This window comes from Ambystoma mexicanum (genome assembly GCF_040938575.1).
Source record: "Ambystoma mexicanum isolate Mex_15411 chromosome 12 unlocalized genomic scaffold, UKY_AmexF1_1 Mex_chr12_unloc.2, whole genome shotgun sequence".
Lineage (NCBI taxonomy): Eukaryota > Metazoa > Chordata > Amphibia > Caudata > Ambystomatidae > Ambystoma > Ambystoma mexicanum.
This window is the reverse complement of record NW_027182323.1, coordinates 13306684-13330410: the sequence shown is the minus strand read 5'-3', so window position 1 is coordinate 13330410 and position 23727 is coordinate 13306684. Positions and strand designations below refer to the sequence as shown.

The 23727-nt window shown below is 48.3% G+C and overlaps 1 long non-coding RNA gene across 1 annotated transcript; it reads right to left on the bottom strand.

The window, feature by feature from the left end:
* Nucleotides 1–2119: 2119 nt before the first annotated feature.
* Nucleotides 2120–22894, bottom strand: LOC138532678 (uncharacterized). Its single transcript, XR_011284860.1, has 3 exons — nt 22709–22894; nt 22422–22495; nt 2120–3359 (listed from the first exon to the last, which is right to left on the bottom strand). It is a non-coding gene; the product is annotated as an uncharacterized lncRNA (long non-coding RNA).
* Nucleotides 22895–23727: the final 833 nt, after the last annotated feature.

Below are 23727 nucleotides of genomic sequence, written 5' to 3'. Positions count from 1 at the left end.
CCCTGGATGGGGAAGTATATTGTTTTTTGATTATTCACACGGAGTCCCCTGAAATGTTGGTATTCCGTGAGAGTCTGGGACACGATCGGACAGGAGCCAAGTGGGTTGCCAAGGTATATAAGGAGGTCATCTGCATATAGCAAGACTCTATCTTCTCCTCCCCCTAGCCAGGTGAACCCGGACCAATTTACATCTGTTCTCAGTCTAATCGCTAAATGTTCGATTGCAAGGAGGAACAGTAAAGGTGAGAAGGGACAGCCCTGTCTGGTCCCGCGACCAAGTGGGAACATTCTAGATGATCTCCCGTTTACTCTCACACATGCTTCGGGAAGCGTATGGAGGAACTTAATCCATGACATGAAGCCTTGCCCGAATTCCATCCGTATTGTCTACATTTTAAATGGATTTATTTCTTTGGTGTGCAATTCCAGCAGTTCTCCACAAGAAGGCAGAGATGTTTCATGGCCAAAATATTCCCTTTCTATGCCACCACTTATCCAAAGTACAATGAGAGTAGTGTGCATATTGTCAATTACATTTCACCTTCACTAATCCAAGAGAGAGGCCTGGTTACACTGCATCAGAATGTCATTCGCCTCTTCTGTTCACCCCCCCTTGCTAATGGATTTGGTTTATAAGTTAATGTGAAATAAAACATGTGATAGATTCTTTGAAGGCCATGTTTGGTGTCAAGAGTGAAGGCTTGAATAAAATGTATAGTTTATCTGCTTTGAAAGCCTGCCTTGAACGCAATAAAGGATCATTTGGGCATGGTCTTTAAAGCCATCTGGTCTGACCATAACATGTAATAAAAAAGGGGGGTCTGGGAATTTTTCTACCAGCACGAACACAGCCCAATGACCTGTTCTTGAGTGAATAACCCCTAGAAGAGACTCTAGCAAGTCTTTAGCTCGCTGTCCCTTTCACAGAGAAGACATTTCCCCGCATATCAGTATTTTTCCTGCCCAGGGGCAGCCCAGCACCGAAATGCTAGGCAGTTCTCCTCTGAACAAGAGTACCAACAGCAACCCCATACACATGTTTCAGCCTTGTTGGGCATCATCAGTGCGGTGAAGTTGTGCCTCTCTAAGAACAGTGAACAAGGGGTCCAAGTTTGGATCGCCCTGGTAACTTAGGGTGAGACCCAAAGTTAATTTATTCAAAAAAGGGGGGTCTGGGAATCTCTCTACCAGCACGAACACAGCCCAATGACCTGTTCTTGGGTAAATAACCTCTGGGAAAGACTCTACCAAGTCTTTAGCTCACTGTCCCTTTCACAGAGAAGAAATGTCCCCGCATATCAGTCTTTGTCCTGCCCAGGGGCAGGCCAGCACCGAAATGCTAGGCAATTCTCCTCTGAACACGAGTACCAACCGCAACCGCATACACGTGTTTCAGCCTTGTTGGGCATCATCAGTGAGGTGAAGCTGTGCCTCTCTAAGAACAGTGAGCAAGGGGTCCACGTCTGGATCACCCTGGTAACTTAGGGTGAGACCCAAAGTTAATTATGCAAAAAAAAGGGTGTCTGGGAATCTCTCTACCAGCATGAACACAGCACAATGACCTGTTCTTGGGTGAATAAAACCTGGGAGAGACTCTACCAAGTCTTTAGCTCACTGTGCCTTTCACAGAGAAGAAATGTCCCCGCATATTCATCTTTGTCCTGCCCAGGGGCAGTCCAGCACCGAAATGCTAGGCAATTCTCCTCTGAACAAGAGTACCAACAGCAACCCCATACACGTTTTTCAGCCTTGTTGGGCATCAACAGTGAGGTGAAGCTGTGCCTCTCTAAGAACAGTGAGCAAGGGGTCCAAGTCTGGATCACCCTGGTAACTTAGGGTGAGACCCAAAGTTAATTTATGCAAAAAAAGGGGGTCTGGGAATCTCTCTACCAGCACAAACACAGCCCAATGACCTCTTCTTGGGTGAATAACATGCAATAACTTTCTATCCAGTTCCCACTATACTGGAGGCCTTTGTTCTCTTCAGTATGCCTACAAGTGGAAACAAAAACGTAAAATACAATTTCAATTCTGTTCTTTCATTCCAGCTCCTTTACGTTTCAATTCTTCATTTATCAATGCTGACCTGTCTTTTTAATGCACATGACACAGCAAAACAAAATTCAAAAACATTTTAATTCCTATTAAGTTTCAAACAATATATCTTGAAATGAATTACTAACATGACAAAATAAAGGAACACATTATACATTAACTCTCACAACTGTTGCTGTAATGACATCATCTTTATATATGCTAGTAGCATTGGAAGGACAAATGAAGAAATACAATGATAAGCTTTTAATTAAATGTCTTCCGGTATTCCCAGCAAAATAACTACCTTAATGCTGGGCCTGCCTTTCACATGAAACAGAGTTAATTCTTGGAAATAAAGGCAGTTCACTTTAAATATTACAGTTTTATCTGCTTAAATCTGATCTGCATATATAATATCCTATGCTTGATGTTTTGGGCTTAGGATTTCCCACGGGGCAGGTAGGTGCTTTGCCAAGAAGGCCTTTGTGCTACACAACAAATATTCAAGATAGGAATTAATCGAAATACATTTCTTATACCCTTTGTGTGGGTTGCACAATGGCTGTAAGTAAATGTGTCACTGTACATTGGTATTATGAAGTCTTGCTTTAAAAATAAATGAGTTCAACTTTTATTTTCCAACATTTGGGCACTCTCTGCAATTTGACAGGTGTCCCTTTTTAACGTGACAGCAAGCAAGAGGCAGAAATCCCCAAATATCGCCAAAGTCGGTACATCTTATTTCTTTAGCTGTAGCCAGCAACCTTTTTTCATGTTATTGATTCTAGGTCACCATTCTATTTTTAAATCCCTGACACACTGGGGTGTCTTCTGCAGAGGCTTTCTTCAACAGGAAGATCTGATTGCTAGTGCCTTAACATACCGAGAGAGAGAGAGAGAGAGAGAGAGAGAGAGAGATCGAGAGAGAGAGAGAGAGAGAGAGAGAGAGAGAGAGAGAGAGAGAGAGAGAGAGAGAGAGAGAGGCACAGGGGATTGACTTATCGCTGGTGCGTCAAAAACAAAAGCTCAACAATGAAAAGGATTTGTCCAGAAGATGACTGGTGCCATTCCAGATACAAACAGGTGATAAAGCACTGTTACAGAACAGGAAGCCTATCCACAAACTGTGCATAACTAATGAACCATCTCCTTGGATGATTGCAGGTACAAAAAGGGTCAATGGTACATCCAGGTGACCGGGTGAAGAAGGGGCACAGAACTACAGTTGGTTCAAACCATTTTCATCACAGGAAACAAGTGGATCGCCGAGGGCTATGGGGGTAGAAGAGACTGTGGTGCCTGCAGAAGATGGAAGATTATCTGAGGAGAAAGAAATGAACATGGTTGAACCAATGATGACCACCGGGGTGTCAACCCCCGAACACGAGGAAGGGCAAATCAAGAATAGAGACATCCTAGCAACAACGGCAGCAGGGCACCAGCGGAGATGAGAGACTATGTAATGGAAATCTAAGGAGGGTGTGGTTATTCCACTAGCAACACACTATGTTACAAATTGTCTATATCTTGTTATCAATAAAGTTAAAGAAGATTGTTTGTTTAACATCTAGCTGTCACATGATGCAACGTGCACTGGATGTGATGTGGTCCTCACAGTAAAAGGCTGATGCATTTCTGGAGGCAGTGTCATGCTAGCAGGATACTAGTATGTACATGTTGGTATTCCACTCGGCTTCTCGTGCTACGCCATACAACGGTTGTGTTTAGCTTATCTTTCTCCCCCTTATTTATGTCATAAATGTTCCCCATTTGACTGGAAAATGGAATACCTGGGACCGGCAGAGGAAGCATGAATTGACAATAAAATTGATGATGAGTGGAACAGTTGCATGCACCTGAATGTGATTGAAAAGGCTGATTAGAGGGTCAATTCCAGTTTCTGCCACCAGGAGATATTAAAATTGACAAGGGGGGTCCTGGGAGTCTCTCTGCCAGACAATTGTCCTGGTTGCAAGAGACTTACCCAGAATATTTAGCTCATTATCTTTCACAGAGAAGAAATATCCCAAACATATCAGTCTTTGTCCTGCCCTGGGCAGTCCAGCACCGAAATGCTAGGCAATTCTCCTCTGAACAAGAGTACCAACAGCATCTCCAAACACGTGTTTCGGTCTGGTTGGACCTCATCAGTAGGGAGGAGCTGTGCCTCTCTAAGAATAGTGAGCAAGGGGTCCATGTCTGGATTCCCCTAGTAACTTAGGGTGTGACCCAAATTTACTTAAATATGCAAATTGACAAGGGGGGTCCTGGGAGTCTCTCTGCCAGACATTAGTCCTGGTTACGAGAGACTTACCCAGAGTCTTTAGCTCATTATCTTTCACAGAGAAGAAATATCCCAAACATATCAGTCTTTGTCCTGCCCTGGGGCAGTCGAGCACTGAAATACTAGGCAATTCTCCTCTAAACAAGAGTACCAACAGCATCCCCACACACGTGTTTCGGTCTGGTTGGACCTCATCAGTAGGGAGGAGCTGTGTCTCTCTAAGAATAGTGAGCAAGGGGTCCACGTATGGATTCCCCTAGTAACTTAGAGTGAGACCCAAAGTTACTTAAATATGCAAATTGACAAGGGGGGTCCTGGGAGTCTCTCTGCCAGACGCTAGTACTGGTTACGAGAGACTTACCCAGAGTCTTTAGCTCATTATGTTTCACAGAGAAGAAATATCCCAAACATATCAGTCTTTGTCCTGCCCTGGGGCAGTGCAGCACCAAAATGCTAGGCAATTCTACTCTGAACAAGAGTACCAACAGCATCCCCAGACACGTGTTTCGGTCTGGTTGGACCTCATCAGTAGGGAGGAGCTGTGCCTCTCTAAGAATAGTGAGCAAGGGGTCCACGTCTGGATTCCCCTAGTAACTTAGGGTGAGACCCAAAGTTACTTAAATATGCAAATTGACAAGGGGGGTCCTGGGAGTCTCTCTGCCAGACATTAGTCCTGGTTACGAGAGACTTACCCAGAATCTTTAGCTCATTATCTTTCACAGAGAAGAAATATCCCAAACATATAAGTCTTTGTCCTGCCCTGGGGCAGTCCAGCACCGAAATGCTAGGCAATTCTCCTCTGAACAAGAGTACCAACAGCATCCCCAGACACGTGTTTCGGTCTGGTTGGACCTCATCAGTAGGGAGGAGCTGTGCCTCTCTAAGAATAGTGAGCAAGGGATCCACGTCTGGATTCCCCTAGTAACTTAGGGTGAGACCCAAAGTTACTTAAATATGCAAATTGACAAGGGGGGTCCTGGGAGTCTCTCTGCCAGACATTAGTCCTGGTTACGAGAGCCTTACCCAGAGTCTTTAGCTCATTATCTTTCACAGAGAAGAAATATCCCAAGCATATCAGTCTTTGTCCTGCCCTGGGGCAGTCCAGCACCAAAATGCTAGGCAATTCTCCTCTGAACAAGAGTACCAATAGCATCCCCAGACACGTGTTTCGGTCTGGTTGGACCTCATCAGTAGGGAGGAGCTGTGCCTCTCTAAGAATAGTGAGCAAGGGGTCCACGTCTGGATTCCCCTAGTAAATTAGGGTGAGACCCAGTTACTTAAATATGCAAATTGACAATGGGGGTCCAGGGAGTCTCTCTGCCAGACATTAGTCCTGGTTACGAGAGACTTACCCAGAGTCTTTAGCTCATTATCTTTCACAGAGAAGAAATATCCCAAACATATCAGTCTTTGTCCTGCCCTGGGGCAGTCCAGCACCGAAATGCTAGGCAATTCTCCTCTGAACAAGAGTACCAACAGCATCCCCCGACACGTGTTTCGGTCTGGTTGGACCTCATCAGTAGGGAGGAGCTGTGCCTCTCTAAGAATAGTGAGCAAGGAGTTCACGTCTGGATTCCCCTAGTAACTTAGGGTGAGACCCAAAGTTATTTAAATATGCAAATTGATAAGGGGGGTCCTGGTTACGAGAGACTTACCCAGAGTCTTTAGCTCATTATCTTTCACAGAGAAGAAATATCCCAAACATATCAGTCTTTGTCCTGCCCTGGGGCAGTCCAGCACCGAAATGCTAGGCAATTCTCCTCTGAACAAGAGTACCAACAGCATCCCCAGACACATGTTTCGGTCTGGTTGGACCTCATCAGTAGGGAGGAGCTGTGCCTCTCTAAGAATAATGAACAAGGGGTCCACGTCTGGATTCCCCTAGTAACTTAGGGTGAGACCCAAAGTTACTTAAATATGCAAATTGACAAGGGGGGTCCTGGGAGTACATATTAAAACTGACCAAGAAAAACTATAGACTATTTGTCACCTATTTCCAAACCTAAACTTGGATTGTGCTACAAGGCAGCCCTTGAATGAAGGCATTTAACTAAGTGTGAAATACATTAATTGAATACATATAACATTATAGTAAGCCTGCATTGGTAAAATGCTCTCAAACTGTGGGAATACTGGCCTTGAAATGTGTGGAGGGCAATGAACCAGACAATCTGCACAGGAAGAGGCTGGGCATACTTTTCCATAAGTGTTTGAAATTGAATAGATGTGAACACATTTCTAAACATATACATGAAAGAAAGAATATAAATGTTAAACGGAGGACGTTTGGAATATTTTTTCCTAAAGTATTACAATTTAAAAAAATACCTCTTTGTTTCTCTCTTTCAGGAATTGAACCACGGTCTGCCGCTTTACCAGGCAGGCACACTGACCACTATACTAATGAGGAACCAATACAGTGACACTGTTATAATTCTATCGTTTGCATACTCTAGCTGCAGTGTGGCGTAATGGAAGGCAGTACGGTCTTAGATTGGCAAACATTCAGCAAACATCACATCCCATGACATCTCTCCTTAAACACCTCCTCATCTGAGTATGGAATAGTTGCACCACAAACAACCCAGATCCAAATCTCGCTCTCAACTCGCAGTCTCAAATCTGGACAGTTTCACAAAAGAGTTGCAAGGAAAAGCACAGCTAGACACAAGAATAGGAAGAACTTTGCACAACAAACAAGTCACCATCTGTATTGTCCATCGGATGTTATGCCTCACTAAATACTAGGTCAGTTGCACTTAAATACATTTAGCATCTTACTGTAGCTGTGCATGTTTTAAATGGCCACCTCCTTTTGTCATGGTGGAGAGATTTACATTGGACTCATGGTTGATTAAGTGGAGCTTTGCTCTACTAGTCGTCCTCATATTACTATGCCCCGAGCAGGAGCTAATCATGGAAAGCGAGGAAGAGCGTAGCACAGCTGTGTAAAGTGGATGGGAATTGTATTGATTTTCCATACTAACGTTACAGAAAATCAAGGTTCTATTAAAGACACAGAGGTGAAGGATTATGCTCACTCTTCTCTTTACTTTTCTTGAGCAGCATTAAAACAATCTCATTAAATAAAAACCATCACAAAAAATACATTTCCCATGAAAACAGTCTTTTTGTATTCCCTTTATGATAGGTTGAATGTTTTATCCATGCGACTATTGTGTCCAATCCTCTCTGCATCCATAAGCCTGGCTTCCTTTCTCTTCCCTTCCGCTTTCTTTGTCTGTCTCGAAACTTTAACTCACATGCCCCGACCGGTTGATGCTAAAATATAAAAAACTATTTTCCCGGGGGGCGTGGCTTGGAGCCATGGCAGTCGGACGTGCTCTGTGAGAGCTCCCGGCTGGTGCCACGTCGCCAGCGAAAATGCCCACGTGAACACCAGATTCAATCGATCTACCCAACCGCAACCGGGAGCTGAGTCGCTGCCGCATGCCTGGGCTGCATATCGAAGCCCCACCGATGCGGATCGCATAGATCCACCGACCGCGACGCACCGAGAGGGTTCGGGAGACAAGATGGTGGCCTCCTCCCAAGCCCGGCACTGATCTCGAGGCCTGGAGGTTGGAGGCGGGGCACTCCGGGTGCGGGACTCGGTCTGCGGGAGATGGTGACTTGGCCCCATCGTCGCCCCTGAGGCTCACTGGCATCCTTCTGGGGCCCTTCTTCACTCTACGAGGGGTCCAGCTCCTGGGGCCCCTCCCCCGCCTCCCCTGCTCCGGAGCCCTGCGGAATCGGCAGTCCTCCACTCCACCCAGCCCTGCACTCCAGCTACTCCGCCGGGGCCGGCGCGCCCGGGACGCGACCGGGGGGCTCCTCGCTCCCCCTCTCCTTCCTTCCGGATAAATCCAGGCGGCGGCCCCCGCCTGCCCTGTCTTCGGTGGGGGCGACGCCTGCAGCCACTAGCAGACCGAGTCGGCCCGGAGGAAGGCCGACCGCGGCGGATCAACTTGGACCCAGCCCCCGGGCCTCCAGCTTCGAACCCGGTCAGGGGCCTTAATTTAACAGCCGCCCAGGGGCTGCATCGTGGTCACTCCTCGCCGAACCCCCTCAAGCTGCACCCCCCCTGCCCCTGTCACCAAAGGGAGACGCGCCGCAGCCTGATCCTCCCCCTCAACAGCCTCGGGGCTCACGGAGGCCGCATCTTCCAATATAGCTCACGGGGGGGGGCCATCGCTGGAAACAAGGTGATCCTCTCACTTGACGACCCCCCTCCTCACACCGCATCAGCAGCACACCCAAGGCTCTCCCCCCTCCGTTGCGGGGGCCCTTGAACCCCTCAATAACCTTGGCACTCCACCCCCCGTGGCATTGAAACCGCAGCCAGGAGACTCGGCCTGAGGTCCTGGGGTCCCACTGTTCGAAGGACTCCCCACGCTTCCAACCCTGCAGTTGTGCCCGCTCTGGGGCACCCATCAGCTTCCGCTCCGCACCTCCGAGCTCCTGGACTTCCATTCGCCTCACGCTTCTGGCTCACTCCCAGAGGGGGGAGGCAGCCTTCCTAAACCACTGCCACAAGGTAAGGCGGCACCTGCCGCATTTCGCCCTACCTGGACGCTCTGCCGCCTGGCTGGTTGCCCCCCCCGCCTCTGTCCTAGCTGCAGGGGCTGCTCCAGAGCGCCATGTCCAAATCGGGTAAAGCCGCCAAGCAGCCTGACATTTCTACACTTTTAACCATGCCTACTGGGGGGGAAAAAAGCAAGAAGGGTGAGCGCATTGAGGCTGGGGCGGGGAATGGCCTCCCCGATGACCAAGCATCACAGGCGGTCACGAAAGCAGATCTCCAGAACCTTCTATCGGCCCTCACCAGGGAATTCCAGAAGGGCACTGAAGAAGTCAAGACCCCAATTGCCCAGCTGGACAAGAGAGTGGGGGAGGTGGAGGCAAGAACCGAGGAGATTGAGACTACATTATGCGAGCAGAACTTTGAGATCGGAGAAGGGGCGGACAGGATTAGGGCCCTGGAGTGCAGGTGTGAGGCGCTGGAAGCTAGACAAGAGGATGCCGAAAACCGCTCGAGGCGGAACAACATCAGAATCCGGGGAATCCCGCCGGCAGTCTCGGAGAAGGATCTCCCATCCTATGTTTCCGATCTCCTCCGCCACATCATCACCCTCCCAGATGACTCCCCCCTGGAGCTGGACAGAGTACACAGGGCTAGACCCAGGCAGAGACCCTGCGGGGCGACTGATGTCCTGGTCAGGGTCCATTTCTATAAGCTCAAGGAGGAGATTATGCAGGAGGCCAGGGCCATGGGTCAGATCCACTTCCGCGACTCAGAGATAGCCCTTTTTCAAGATTTAGCCGCATCTACCCTAGCCAAATGAAGAGCTCTGAAACCCATGGCTGACTGGCTACGGGAACGCAAGATCACCTATCGCTGGAGCTTCCCTTCGGGCCTTTCCTTCACTTGGGAGGGAAAACCTCAGCAAATCCCATCTCCACGTGAAGCGGCAGCGTTTATGAACCCGGACATGGAGGAGGAGGTCTCAAAGGGCCCGGCCCGCTCCCCCGAGGGGGCTGTGGGGGGGACTCTCCGCCCCTGGTCCCGGGTGGTTGGTCGACGCAGGATACGCGGCCCTCTGGCAAGGGGGAAAAACACCAATACTCACTGAGAACCCGATCGGCCCAGATCCAAGCTTATCCTCATCAGAGCCATACAGCAGCCGCCTAACCGCCCCCTGGGAGCCTAGACTTTAAACCTAGAGCCTCACAACCACCTAGCCCACCCGGGTCGCTATGGAGTGATCCTCCAACTTAACAAGCCTGTTGGCCGAGGCAGCCGGCGGCGCGATCTCTCGATCTGCAAGATCTTCACCACTACAGCATGAGACCCCCTGGTCTCCGACACAGATGGCGTCTGTGGCCCAGCCGACAGCCCTGTTGGTAGAAGGCTGGACTGGATACCTTTATCTGTTTGTTGTTTTAGGTTCTGTTCTAGTTTATGTTGTTGGTTCTCCTTGGTCCGGGGGAAATGGGCTGGAGCTCGGGCTTGGGCGGGTGGCGAGAGGGAAATGTCGGACAAAATACAAGCTGACGATGCGCTCTCCTCTCTGCCTGATAGCTCCAGGGCAGCGGCGAAGGGGCCAGCCGGATCTGAGGGGTCCCCAGCTCCGCAATCCATAAGACGCAGGGTAAAGTCTTTATCAAACCCACCCAATAATGTCTCAGCCGGATAGGGAACTTTCGCTCCTGACCTGGAACGTTCAGGGTCTGAATTCCCCCAAGAAAAGGAAGTCCGTGGAGCATAGGCTCACCCAACTGGCACCCGACATCATTTGCTTGCAGGAGACTCATCTCCTCAGGAGCGACGAATGCCGCATAACCTTTCAACGCTACACCAAAAGATTCTTCGCCTCTGCGGATCTCAAGAAGAGAGGGGTTGCCATTCTGCTAAGCCGGGACTTACCCTTATCCAATATCACCACCAAGCGGGACCCCGAGGGTCGTTATCTCCTGCTAAAAGGCCTCCTGTTAGAACTTCCCATCACGATCGCCGCTATATACTGCCCAAACACCGGGCAAAGCACATTCCTCCGGAATCTCCTACCAATACTTACCGCCTTCATAGAAGGTTGCGTATTTATAGGGGGCGATTTCAACCTGGCTCCCGACCCAAACCTGGACAAATCGCTCCCTCCATCGAAAGAGGATTTCAGCAAAGCCCTTGCCATGGAGGAATTCCTAAGGGAAACTGACACTATAGATGTGTGGAGACTGGCCAACGTGGGATAAAGGGATTGCACTTTCTTCTCCCACGTTCACCTGGGTCACTCACGGATCGATCTGCTTCTAATCTCAAGCATCCTCATACCCTGCGTCGAATCCATCCAAATCGGGCTCAGAGCCCTCTCGGATCATGCTCCAGTCATATTGAACCTGAGGGTATCAGGCCTCCTGGAGCCGCCCCAGAGACAATGGAAACTGCAAGACCACATCCTATCTGACATCGCAATCAGAACAGAAATTGCAGAAGCCCTCAAAAATTATTTCAGGGAAAACACCACCAAAGACTCCTCGCTGGCCACGATATGGGACGCTATGAAACCTGTCATCAGGGGCACGGCGAACGACTGCACAGCTCGACTCAGACGACTTGGCAAGCTGCAACAAGACGCACTTGAAGCAGAGGTGGCAGAAGCGGAAAACATCCTTAAACGAGGCCCGAACAGGAAAGCGAGCCGCATGCTCCAGAGGGCGAAACGCTCCCTAGAAATGCACCTGGCCGACAAAGCGGCCAGGGCGCTAACATACACTAAACAGTTTTACAATGTGCACAGCAACAAAGCAAACCGGCTCCTGGTCCACAAACTAAAAAAGCTACAAACAAGAAACCTCATCCAAAGTCTCGCGGATGCGCAAGGGACTATCCGTTACTCCATCAAAGAGAAAATTGAAATCATGGCTTCCCATCACAGAACGATCATGTCGGGTGCTCCCACGGCCGAAACAGCACAAGCCAAATATCTGGCAGAAGCACATATTGCCGCCCCATCCCCACAACTTGAGGCCCTGGAGGCCCCCTTCTCGACAGAAGAAGTTAGTGAAACCATATCTAAATTGAAAAATTCAACCCCTGGCCCAGATGGGCTTACAGCCCAATTCTACAAAAAATGTTCATATATCCTATCTCCCCACCTGGCTACCTTATTCAACTCATTCCTCCACTCAGGCACGACCACCCCCTCAATGGAAGAATCAATAACCGTACTCCTGCCGAAGCCTGGAAAGGATCGGAGCCAGTGTGCCTCCTATAGACCTATCACCCTTTTGAACTATGACGCAAAAATCTTCACCAAAACCCTCGCGAACAGGTTGGCCCCCTTGCTTCCATCAATTATCCACCCGGATCAGACGGGATTCATACCCGGCCGCGGCACCCATGATAATATAAGAAGAACCATCAATGTCATCGAATCTGCCAATAGGAGGGGGCAGGCATTGATGGTACTATCATTGGACGCACACAAAGCCTTTGATATGCTTGACTGGGGCTACATCCGAAACTCACTCACACACTTCGGCTTCGGCCCAAACTTCATAAAATGGACATTAGCAAATTACCAACATCCCTCCACCAGCCTCAGAATGAATGGAGCTAAGTCCGACCCGATCAAAATCTCAAGAGGCACTAGACAGGGGTGCCCCCTCCCCCCCTGGTATTCGCCCTCTCCATGGAGCCATTCGCGAACAGGGTTCGCCACAATGCAGGGATCCAAGGTCTGGCAATCAAGTCCCAAACATATAAAGCCGCCCTGTACGCCGACGATGTCCTCCTCACCTTAACCAAGCCAGAGGAATCCATGAAAGCCCTATGGAAGGAACTGCTAGATTTCGGGGAAGCCTCGGGTTTTAAAGTTAACCTTACCAAGTCCACAGCATTAAGCATCAACCTTCCTAGCCAGCTACTATCGGACCTGGAGAAGGAATATCAGATCCCCTGGGCCAGAAAGAACCTCCCGTATCTGGGGGTCCAGCTTCCCGTCGCTTTAAGCAGACTATACAGAGCCAACTTCCCGGCACTCCTGAAAGAACTCAAAGCCGATCTCACACGCTGGCAAAAACAGGAGATTTCCTGGTTTGGAAGAATCACGGCCTTGAAGATGAACCTCATCCCTAGACTCCTGTACCAGTGTGCTGCCATACCCACCACAATCCCGAAGCAAGAGATCCAGAAGTTACAAAAGAACATCATGAGCTATATCTGGGAGGGGAAACAGCCGCGCATCCCGCGAAAGATCATGCTCCGGGGTCGGGAGACGGGAGGTCTGGGAGCACCCGATGTTGCAAGATATGTTCTGGCCGCTCAGCTCTCGTCGGCGTTCGCTTGGCTCCCCGCCGCCTCCAAGCCCCGCTGGCTGGAGCTGGAGGAGGCCTGGAGTCCAAGCCCAATAACCTCACTGCCACACCTGAAGGAACCCAGCGCAAACAAGGGCACGGGTCCTCTGTCGGCAACTGAAAACACAGTAAGGAGCTGGAAGAAAGCGGCGCGACTATGGAACCTCCGCGGCACGACGGGCCCACTCACCCCGGTTTGGGGAAACCCAGAATTCACCCCGGGCTGTAACCCCAGGAACTTCAGGAGATGGAAAGATGGAGGACTGGAGAGGATACAAGATTTTTATGAGGAAGGAAACCCCCTAGACTTCGAGGCCTGCAAGGCAAAGTTCGACGTGCCGGAGAGCGAAAGATTCAGATACACCCAGCTCCGCCACTGGCTCTCGAGCAGGGAGATGAAGCGTCACGGAAGCAGGGCCCTTACAGCCCTGGAACTCACCCTCACAGGCTCCCCGCCAAACGGCAGAATCTCCACCCTCTACAAGCTCTTGGACAGAACAGACCCATCCCGCAAAGAACCATATATGCTGAAGTGGGAAAATGACATCGGGAGGCCTATCGATTTGGAGGAGTGGAACCATATCTGGACAAGAGCAAACAGAAGCAACAAGGAAGGGGCATTCAAGGTATGCTTCAGGTGGTATCGGACCCCAGAGCACTCAATAAATGCAACCCCACGATTCCCCCGGCTTGCTGGAGAGGATGCCCAGACAAAGGCACACTCTTCCATCTGTTTTGGTCATGTCCCAAGGCTATTCAATTCTGGAAATCAGTGCTGGATCACATCAAGAAAATCACAGGACTCTCCATCCCATGGGACCCGGGCATCGCTCTATTGGGATCAAGCGGGGAGGGCCAATTCCCCCTCTCCGGGCACAGAGCAGAGCTATGCTCCTACCTGTTGACGGCCGCAAAAATCTCCATAGCTAGGCTGTGGAAAAATCCAGAGGGCCCAGCAGTACAAATGTGGTGGACGAAATGCTGGGACATAATTGCAGCAGAAAAAATAACAGCCCTCCGGTTCGGAAATAGAGACAAATTCTCCCAAACATGGGCTCCCTTTTTGGACTACACCCAGAAATTCCCAGGGTTGGCACGACAACCCCCCTCCCTACGATGGATGGACAAAACTGAATAAATACAGAGGGGACAACGCAGAAGCAGAGGTACAGATTGGCCTAAGGTCCCGCCGGCTATTAAACCCAGGAATAACGCATCAAGGCCCGGACAATCTGACGCTCACCGCCACCCACGTATGACCCAGCGCCTAAAGAACATACAAGGATCCCTTCTCGCCCACTTGTAACCTATCACCGCCCACTAGGGCTAGACTAACCGCTTGCCTTTCCCCTTGAACTGTCCCCTGACCTGTTATTACTGTTGTTTTGTTATGAAGGACATTGTCCTTGTTGTTTTACTACTTGTACCTCGAAGCTCAACGTCGCTGCTCGCAGCGCTCTTTATGTACTCGCAACCACTCGATGCAATGTATGTACAAAAACCAATAAATATATATTTTGAAAAAAAAAAAACTATTTTCCCTGCCTTCCTCAGGATCCTGTTGGTTTAGTTTCTGTGCCTGTCAAAATATAAACGAAACAAAGCTGAGTGGGCAATCGTATGTTCAAAGTCTTTCACAATAAACATTGCTCAATATTACATCTTCAGATGATCAATCATACATCATGTAGCGATTGATAAGGTGGGATACTCCTTTGCCTCTGTGTCTTTAATAGAATCTTGACTTTCTCTAACGTTGGTATGGAAAATCTGTATTCTTTGTCGAGACCAGAGGCACGGAACATACTTGTTCAAAGCTTACTCACCATAGACAAAGATATTTGATCAACTGGTTGGAAGTAAAAGTCTTTAAAAGTTGACACCTTCGACCAATCAGCTTCTTTTAAGATGTCCTCCAACCGTGCTCCTATGGTATAAGCTTTCAAGGCCATTGCTCCTCTAACTGATTGAGGCCGTAGTCTCTGATGTCAATGCCCACCTGTTGCATGCTTCATCTTACAAAAGAAAAAAAACACTATGCACACCTAGTTGCTGGTAAAACTCTTTTTGGGATCATTAAGATGTAGAGTTATTAAGTTTGTAAGTATTGTGGAGATTTCTGCTTCATGCTTCATCTTACCCACCTGGCTAGGGTTGCCAAAGTTACTGCTGCAAAAGGTCTCTGCATTGCGATAAATAGCTGGGTCACCCCTTTTGGCCTAAGACTAGCTGTCATTGCTTCATAGGTCTTCAGACAGTGCACCGGGCAGAGCCTCAGTTGATCTGGAAATACTGTGTAAGAAACCAATTTAATACCTGTCTTAGTTCTCTTAATAACATAAAATGTGACCCCTGAGGGAGTAAAGGATTTCTGGTCCGCTTCTAACGCTCAAACGTCTGAAACTCTTTTACAGGATATGAGGCAAAGCAGCGTGGTGAGCTTCGCCACTAATGCTTTCCTTGAAAACTGCTCATTGTCTTGCCAGTTACAAAATAGATTCAACACAACACTTACGTCCCACGTCCGAGAATACTTCGGCGTTGGGGGCCGCATAAGCCTTACTCTTCTGAGGAGCCTGCAAACTAATGGGTGTTTCCCTATTGGGAGACCTTCTACCTTAGGGTGTCCCATGGATATAGCTGATCTAGAGGTATTACCTCTCCTGTATGCCGTTTCCTGGGCCACCCGAGCAGCCAGGTAGATCACTACATGAATTATATTTGCTCCAGTGGGATGTATGTCCCATGCCATAAACCAGCTACTCCATTTTGACCAAGCTAATTTGTAAGCCTTCCTGGTACCTGGTTCCCATGCCTCTTCAATGGATCTCAGCATCTCTTGAACATCCTGCCATTTGCTAGACTTCCCGGAAATCAATCATGCAACAATCTCAAGCTCCCTTCCCCGACCAAAGGGCGAATCTCGCCCGATGGACCGTGAGCTATCGTTTTGAATTGTGGGAGTAACAGCGGTTTGTCAAATGACATCTCTAGAAGGTCTGGTAACCATACCTGGCTCCTCCAGTCTGGCGTCACCAACATTACTGTTGCACGTTGCCTTCTTACTTATGCTCGTGATCTCGGAATACTGGCGAACAGAAGGAATGCATATTCCATTTCCGGACCCCACTTCAGGAGAAAAGCATCCATCGCTTCTGCTGCTGGATCTGGTCTCCAGCTGAAAAAACGTGGCAGCTGACTGTTCAGCCTGGACGCACACAAGTCTGTCCTACATTGACCCCTCAAACACATTAGGGTCTGAAATACTGCTCTGTTCAGTTGTCAATCACTGGCATCTCTCAAATATCTTGAGTTCCAGTCTGCCACCTGATTCTGCAAAACTGGGAAATACTATGCCGTAATGCTGGCCCTATTCTGAAGGCACATGTGCCGTAAATCCTTTGCTAGCTTTGCTAGCATATTAGACTTGGTTCGGCCCAGTCTGTTTATGTATCTTACAGCGGAGACATTGTCCATCTTCAGTAACACGCAGCAATTTGCTCTGTCCTGAGTCCAACACTTCACTGCGAAGGATCCACCATTAGCTCTAGGCAATTGATATGGAGCTCTAACTCCCTCTCTGACCAAATGCCACCCATTGTCATCCCTCCGCAATGGGCTCTCCAGCCCTAACAGCTGGCATCTGATTCCATTATAAGGCCTGCGAATGAGCTAAATATCGCCCTCCCGTTTCAGGCCTCCATGTGTCGGAACAGCCACCAAAATTCTGTCTTTGCCTCCGAAGATATCAGTATTCTCTGCTCGTAATATAGTCCCTGTCGGAGGTGTTGAATTTTTAGTTGTTGGAGTGCCCTGCAGTGAAGAGGTCCCGGGAAAATCACCTAAATGGAGGAAGCAAGTCTCCCTACCAGCCTGGCTAACTCCCTCAGTGAAATGACCACCCTCACTAGAATTGTCCTGATATCCTTCTTGATCAGGTTTACCTTTGCTATCGGTAAACTGAGGGTAACTGCTCTCGTGTCTATCACAAATCCTAGAAATTCTATCGATTGGGCTGGAACCAACTCTGACTTCTCCCATTTTATTAGGAATCCCAAACTCTTTAACAGGCCTGTCTTTGTTCTCACGTGGCGTTCTAATAGCTCCATGTTCTGGCCCATCAGACAGAAATCGTCTGGATAAACTATCAATCTGATATCCTGCTCCCTCAGGTGATTGACCACTGATTTCACCAATTTGGTGAAACACCAAGGTGCTGATGCCAGTCCCAATGGGAGACTTGTGAACTTCCACCTCTGACCTCGAGGGGACAATTTAAGAAATTGCTGATGTTCTCTCGTGGCTAGAATCATCAGATAAGCATCCTTGAGATCTTTCCATACTAGCAGGCCTCCTGATTGCAACATGTCTCTTAAAAGATGGATTCCTTCCATTTTGAAATATCTGTAAATAATAAAAGTGTTTAGATTTCTTAAATGTATCACTGGTCTGATTTTCTGTCTGTCCTTTACTGAGAAAATATTGCTGATAAAACCAACTGAGGAGCCTGACATCCATCTAATGGCCTTCTTTCACTCTAGATGTGAGTTCTCTTTGTCTAACATCTCCTCGTCTTCCCTGTTGAACACAATAGGTCTCGGCCAGTCTGTTTGTTTTGGGTCTTGCATAACTCTAGATGGAACCCTTGTACTGTCTGTTCAACCGATGCATCTCCTGATAACTATTTCCACTTCTCTATGAACGGTGCAATCCTCACCCCTGACTCTGGGATCACTGTCCCAGCTCAAAGCATCACGTTGCAGAGCTCTGGCCCAATTGCTCACCTGTAATTGCTTGGCCTAGGGCATTCTGCCCTGGGTTTATTCCTTGCCTCTTTCAATAAAGGATTTTGTGTCCTCGTCTTGATGTAATTTGCAATCTTCGTGGAGGTTCCCACTCTGCCGACCTGGGATGGATGAGGGAGTCCGGGTCGAACACATCTCCCAGCTCCTCTTCCTCCCTTTGCCGTTTCCTTTTCTTGGCAGTCTTTTCCCTTATGGAAGGGCTGGGGGATGCTAGCTGTCTTTCTTCTGAGCTTTCTTAAGATGTTTCGTCGCAATTCCCATCATCCTGTTCTTCTCAACTGGACCCTTCATCATTGTAATATCTGCCTGTTGTCTCCCAGGACCACACTCTTCTACCACTTCTCTTCCTACGTGGCGAGCCTGGGGGCTCGGAGGTCTGGCTGCAGCAGGCCTTATGGGCTTTCTTTCTTCCCCTTTGACCACCATGACTTTTGTCTGGGGCCTCCCTCTCAGAATGTGCATACCCTGAGAAAAAGCAATCATATCATTCACCAAGCTTCTGCCCCGATTTAATGGCACCAGACCTGAACCTACTACTCTCTGTACTGCTTTTCCCTTGCTGGCATCTGCCCTCATTCGGCTTTTATGGGGCTCGCTGTAGTCATCACTGGAGCTATGCATTCTTGAATGCTGGTGGGTCTCTGCAGGTGTCTTGGGGTTGCCCCCATCCAATAAGCAGCTTTAAGTGGGTCTGGGTGTGCCTTTATGCACTCAAATTTTCCTGGGTCTGTGCCCGTCCGTGATTGTATCTCAATTTATGTAAATATATATAAACTGCCTCATTCACTGTTGACGCGATAAGTGTCCTTATGCAGTGGAGTAACTTTGCTGAAAATGTTGGGGGGGGACATCATGATAACTGAAAGAAAGGGGCGGGGTGGAGAGGGCGGACGTTGGCATTGAGGAATAAGACTAAACTATTACACGACAAGAGTCCATTGCCGACGTGCTCTGTTATAACTTTCATAATTCTGGTGGGTATCTTTAAAATTCAATTCTAAAGACAAGCCAGTCTTCTGAAACGTATAACAGCAGTTGGTCTTTAGAATTCGGTGCATTGACAACAGTAAAAAAGCCTGAGCCCCCTCTACCTAAAGAGGGCCTGCAACAGGGTGGAGAGTATTGTGAGAGAATGGAGTACTGTGTGAGTAAAGTAAACACTGTGAAAGTGGTAGGGCGAGAATTGAGTAAAGGGGTACTTTGTGAAAGAAAGGGGTCAGTGTCAGGCTTTAATAGCTCACACCACCCTTGTTTTTGTTATACCCTTATTATATGCTAAGTCAATTTGCTGGCTTTAAGCACCAAAGTCCTTTCTTTAGGCAGTCCTAGTGCAATTGATACAGCCTTTATGGGATGCAGCAGGCTATTTAGAAACCTTACCGCCTTGCATGCCAACAGCAAGGGGTACATGTCTAAATTCACTCTTTTACCTGTCATCCTGCTCCCCTGGTCTCACTATGCTGCAGGGGCCTGGGCTGTGTGCGATCAAGTGGGCTCGGGCTGACCTATGGGACAATAGGCCCATGGCTGAAACAGAAAAGCAAAAGGCTGGTGTCGGCCAGTTTCTTTGGTCAAAGTGGGCCAGTTTGATGAGCTACCTCATTGTGCGTTTAATAGTTTTGATCAGTGTTGCTGAATAAATATTCTTTAAAATGCACAATTTGCATCCTATTTTAACAACTCCCCCCCCAACAAAAATATAAATTGGAATCCTGCAGCTCGTATTTTGGCTGCCACCGTTAATAAGAAGCATTTTCACATGAAGAAGTCATATGCCCAAACATTGAAGTAAATTGCTGTTATGATGCAGAGTATTCTGGAAGTCCTTCATCTCACAAGGGCTCAGCATAGCGGCAGTGCCCTCTTGGAGTTTGATTCCCCACACAGCATGTTCATGCAAAAGGAAAGTTTATAAATAAAAGGGGCGTCTTTTTGAAATCCTATATTTATAGAGAAACTTGTTTTGAAAACTAAAAGGGAATTAAACAGCAGCCATGTGCCTTTGGTGCCACCCATTACAGTTGCACCATAAAATGAAACAGCTGAACATGCTGAATGTGCAAACAGCCAGCAAGGTGGGCAAGACCATGACACATGATTGTGCACACTACGAAAGATTGACACATGACTACAGTCCAGTGCAACAGTGCCCCACCAGGTTACATTGCCACGCACAGGGGACAAATGACCTGGCTCCTAAGTAAGCAAACAAGGAGTAGTTAGAGGGACAAAAGTGGTGATCCACTGGGTAGTATTAAGCACAGGGATTGCCAACAATTCTATGGGTGATGGGGAAATGGTCTGCTACATCATGCACCCTGCAATAACAAGAGGTGCAAATCAAAATATTACAAACTGTACATTGTAACATGGCATGAACTATCAGCATGCTAAAAGTGACATGTCACCCCTGGCCTCAAAATGTGGCTCACCAGTTGTTATTGGCAAATGAAATCGGAGTAATGGCAAATAAGAAATGGTGTGCTACTAACTTGAAATGTCTACCTTTGGGTCACTGGATGGATACAGAGGGAGCAGGCTACCCAGCCTGCCCCTGCTGACTGCTCCATTCCCTAACCCAATGAAGATAGGAGAACAATGCTGCACAGATACACACAAGAGCCATCCCTGAGAATGCCATTCCGGCTTGTTGAAAGCCTGGATCCAATGCCTACAGAGGGCTGATGGTCCCCTATGCCTACCTCTCAGAAGGTTTGCCATATCAATAAGCCACACAACCGGTCCATATGCTGCAATATGGTCCTACAACTAGACATCTGCAAGAAGCCTATCCAGTAGATCCCTGGGAAGTGTGCCCACCCAAGTTAGTACAACAAGCTACCACTTCTATGCAGAGAAGGATGAAAAGAAATTAAATAACGTGTGCAGCAATGCTCGTTTGGACTGGAGCTGTGCACTTTACTGCGTGTTTGCAGTAAGTAAAGCATTTTGTTAAAAAAAGCAGTTTGCACGTATGGAATTTACACTTTTTAATGAAAATGTGAAATCCCACCTCTGTGGGCTCTGTTTAGCCAAACAAATCTCACTGGTGCTGTACTGTATCTCACACAAAAGTACAACCCCCAAATAAAAACATGCACTGGCAATGGCAACAGTTTTTGTTTTTTTGTAGGTATGGGAAAAGGGCAGACATTTGCCAGTCACTGCCATAATGGTAATAACAGGCCATCAGTTGTAGCCGCTGCAAAATCGTGGGAGTACCTGGGCATATAATAGCAGTCCCTGGCAAATGGATAGTAATTATTTACAAGCTGAATCTGTTGGCTTTGCCAATGCATGTTTTTACAGGACTTTAACTTCAATGAAGGTGATGCATAGAGCTTATAAATCGAGTGGCTGAAGGCAGACCTGGTTTATTATGTGGTAAAACTACAGTTGTACATCACACCTTTCAGTGTTTGGGTCGAGTTGACACGCAATAAGTACCTGGGGCATGCAGATTCTGCAGCACAATGATTCACCAGCAGACGAACTACAGGAGGAAGACAAAGCTAGTCTTATAGCTTTGATGGGTTGGGGGCAGTTAACCTCAAGAAACATGGGACAGGTGGCCGTGAGAGTATGAGGCACTGAACGGCTTGTGTGGAGTACAGTAAAAGGGTGTAAGCGATCAGGATATTAATTTAGCAGAAACCGCCCAAAGAGCAGCCGCTCCTAGGGCAACAAGGAGGGGGGCATCGAGGCGGACAACAAGGCGGAGGACGTAGTGGGGGCAACAAGGCTGGCTGTAGGGAATGCAGCAAGGGAGGGCAGAGAGGCAGGATGCATGTGGGGAGAGGTCCGGGGCAGCAGCGGGGGCCACAAGACAAAGAATTGCAGCAAGACATTGTGGATTGAAAAGGTGGTGTGTGCACACATCTTGCACCACTCAGTGCAGGCACGTGTGTATGTGAGTGCCGAAAAGGGCAGTAGAGAACATGGTAATATAAAAACATGTCAGGCCGTCCATGCCACAATGTTGTTTCAAAGTTGTCGAAAACAGGCTGCAATAAAATAGGGTCAGAAACAGTAAAAGTAATTGACCCGGAATACAAGGATGCATTGCTCTCTCTGGTGCTGTTGGCTTCTACAAGTGTGAAATGTGCTTTATCCATCATAAAAACACTCTTAAAGCACTAAGCATCATAAAGACAGAAATCCTTGATTTATGAGCCACTCAAATGCAAGTCACATTTTAAAAAGTTGCACTAATGTTAACACGCTTCACTCATCTCGTTATCTGGGATGTTTTTTATTAACATCACATGCACTGGGCCAAGAAAATGAGAATATCCATATAACAGACATCTCATTGAGATGTAAAGTAAGCTTGCCTTTCAGAACTGAGGGGAGTGTCATTATTGCTCGCTGCTATGGTCGTATAAGGAATTTAGTTGGTGAAGGCCGCAGCCGTAGGTGCATCACAATTACTCTTACCTGCTGTGTGAGTGAATCCAGGCGGCTGACTGTGTAATTCAAATCTTCGTTCCTTCGGGCGCCTGCACTGCAACCTAGGCAAGGCAGAAGGTACGTAACCAGTGGGGAAACACGGCGGTCACAATACAGCCCTCCTGCCAAAAGTTGGGGGGGGACAAAATGGCATTCCACAAAAGTTGGGGGGGGACAAAACCCCCTGTTCCCCCCTGTAATTACGCCCATGTCCTTATGTTCTGACACCATAAATGTCTTGTTATACTTTCCACCAGTAGGTGGCTTTATCTCACCTCATTCTGATGGAGCTCGCTTTATAGCAATGAGGGCTTCTGCTTCTTGATCATTAACGTGACCATGAATCTTGCGAACTCTGACTTTCATAAAGCTGTCAGCGCTTTGATTTTGAAATTATGTGCTTTATATATCTTGCGACCTGTTGGATTGCCCTCCGAAACGTCCTATAACCAACACGCAACTCCCACGGAAGTGACACCAGCAATGCCGGAATTACAATCCTGTCATGCTGCAGGGTTTTCCGCGGGAGAAAGCTCTAACTCTGCAGGCGCCGGGCTCTCGGCACCCCCTTAAGCCTGCTGCTACCTACACAGAAATGTTCTGCAACCAACCACGCTGCCTAGCCTGTATCGGTTTGCACGCATAGCCCTCTACCAATACAGTTAAATTCCAGGTAATCAATGTCAAACACACACATGCACGCACGCACACACACATTACCTCCACGTCCACTCTTCCTCGTCCCAGTACTTACTTCATGAGGCCCCTATCTCTGACTCAGGACGTTCTTCAATTTCTTTTCTTTTGTATAACTCCTCCGCTTAACCCTCAGCTTCCAGTTTAATCTTTCCTTGCTCTGGCAGGTTGTTTGTTCTGTTGCGGAGCACCAGGGAGCTCCGTTTGCTGGCCCGCTGCAGGTGCTTAGAAGCGGATTCTTGGTTCTCCTGCAGGGCTTGGGATTCGCTTGAGCATGGAGTCTCTCCCGGTTTTGTGCGGGGGATCATGGCTGGCGTGTGAGGCGTTGCTGCCCAGGCTCCTACTGGTCCGGGCCAAGGTAAGGGCTGAAGAAGGGCTCTGCTCTTGTATTGTGTGGGGATCAGGGCCCTGTAATTGCCCCAGATTCGGCGCTGACCTGGGTGAGAATTTCCTGCCTCATGTTCGTGCACCTGGAGCTGTGAGATTGTAATGGCTTCCGGAGGCGGTTTGGCACTGCCTCCGAGGGTTTAAAAGTGATTGGGAGAGGCTCTGCAGAAGTGGCCCATTGCCATGGCGAATAAATGATGTTTTGTCCCGA